Consider the following 2,386-nt stretch of genomic DNA (forward strand, 5'->3'; position numbering starts at 1 on the left):
AGCGTTAAAGCAAACTCACTTACTCACTCATTAGAAAGGTAACCTTTATAGAGAAGTATAAGGCATTGTTATATATAACACGTCCCATTTTAATTCTGGAAACCCATTTGTCCGGAAACTCTCCATGCTGTGGCCAGTCTCTGTCAAAGGTATTTACAAAAATGAACGTGCTGTTCTCATGGGTACATAAAAAGGAAGAAAAAAATGTAAAAAATATCTTTTGAATACTTAAAATTCAAACTATGTCGCCCATGGGCTTTTGCTCAAAACTCTGGCAAATACATAAAGGTTTGTCTACAAGCATCATGACACATGATTCAACTCATTTTAACTTAATTCATCTAATTTGTGGCTTTATTAAAATATGTTTTTCTTTGGCAAATACATAAAGGTTTTCTACAATCATCGTGACACGTGATTCAACTCATTTAAATCTAATTTAACTAAATTGTGGCGTTATAAAAGTATTTCGCTCATGTTTTGGACAGTCCCTTTGAAGTGGTCTACTGGTAGAGCGTCCGCCCGGAGAGCGGAAGCTCCGGGGTTCGATCCCCGGCCGCGTCATACCAAAAGACGTTACAAAATGGTACTTGTTGTTACCCTGTCTGGCGCTCGGCATTAGGGGGCTAAAACAAGTAATGGTCGTCTCGGAGTCAGTGTACTGTGTCTGAGTGGGGTATTCATGTTAAACTGCCGCATGGTATCTCAGTGGGCTAGCACTATAAATCGGCATTAGTCCGGACTAGTACAAGCAGCCACACACACGTGCATGCACGTCGCTATTTTCACCTCACTTCACATATTGGAGGGGTGAGTTCAAAATAACGTTCATTCTGAGTCGCTTGTTTCAGATCCCCTGGTTTGAGTTAGTCTTCAGCAAACCATGCTCGTCGACAGTGACGACAAACAGGATGGACTGGCCCTGGTCAGGCTCACTGACTTGGTTGATGCATTTCATCGTATCCCAATTCGATGCTCAGGATATCAGTCACTGGATTGTCCATGCTCGATTACACGCCACCGTCATTTATCTGTATTATTGTGCATCTTCAAACAACAAACACATCACAGTCAACATCGAGTCCAAATGCGTTCCACATACTGACTGCAACATGTTATCACACACAGGACGCCATGACACTGTAGTGTACATAGCAGCAATGCTATGCCAAGATAGGAGATGATCTATCTTGATACATATTTTTTTACCAACCATACCAGTTTAGTGCAAAGGAAAATACAACATTATTATAACTGTGCGTGTACTTTTACCATGCGTGAAAGACCAGTGAGTCTGGGTTCGAATAGGTCCCCGGGTATATTCTTCGTAAAGAAATAAATCTCAAGTTTCAGGCTCTGTGCGGTAACACAAAGAAAGGTAATCTTTCATTAGAAGGTGAATCTTCATTCTGATCATGACGAGTTCAGTGCAAAGCGATTCCGAGAACAATCGTAGGTGGCATGTAGCTTGTAACCAAAATAAGAACCAAGACATTTCCATTCAATCCAAGCTATTTATTCACTGAGTGAGTGAGTACGTTGTGTTTAACGCCGCTTTTAACAGTATTCCAGTTATATCACGGTGAGTCAGCTTAATGTGGGAGGAAAGCCCGAAGTAATGCGGGTTTTAGACGTTTACCACTTCGGTGAAAAAAAGGTTTTTGACTTAAGCCATCTGATAATTGTGGCAGAATACAGGTGTGCTTCCAACAATTAGCAATTGCTATAGAGAGATTGCTATATGACTAATCATACCTCGACAAACAATATAATAGAGATCATTATACGAGCATATGTGTTCAACTGATTTTCCGAAACGAGTGTCAGAATTCTTGTATTTCACGATCCGAGTGTGAGGGCAATGCATCAATTCCTACACGAGTTTCGTAAAACACACATGCGAGTGCATCAATTTCCTTATTACCCATTAGATCTTATCATCTTGAGCTTCCTTTAAGGGAAATTCACTAATCACGACTGCTGTCATAAAAATAGATAATTGACGAATAAATTCATCAATATTCAGCTTTGACGTCGTTTCTATTGTGACGACATTCCGACAATAAGATTTGAATGACGCCAACAATGCCATCTAGATGACGTAAACTGAACACTGGTGCGCGTGATCGAAGTGATATTTGCACGCGTGCTTATCTGATTTTAATGAAGGGTTATTTCATACCCTGAGATTAAAACTACTGGATATTACTCATACCGCTTGCTTCGCAAAATACAAAGGAATCAAGCGACTATTCCAAAATGTCTAGTAATGTCTCGATGAGGAGGCACAGTTCCAACTGGAAAGTAAATAGTGCACACACGCACATTGTTGCTTTGTCATTGAGAAGTGTTGCGTTGCTAAGTTCAGTATCTATTCACTGTATTA

This window comes from Haliotis rufescens, unplaced genomic scaffold (genome assembly GCF_023055435.1).
Source record: "Haliotis rufescens isolate VD_foot unplaced genomic scaffold, xgHalRufe1.0.p SCAF_33, whole genome shotgun sequence".
In the NCBI taxonomy this organism is placed as follows: Eukaryota; Metazoa; Mollusca; class Gastropoda; order Lepetellida; family Haliotidae; genus Haliotis; species Haliotis rufescens.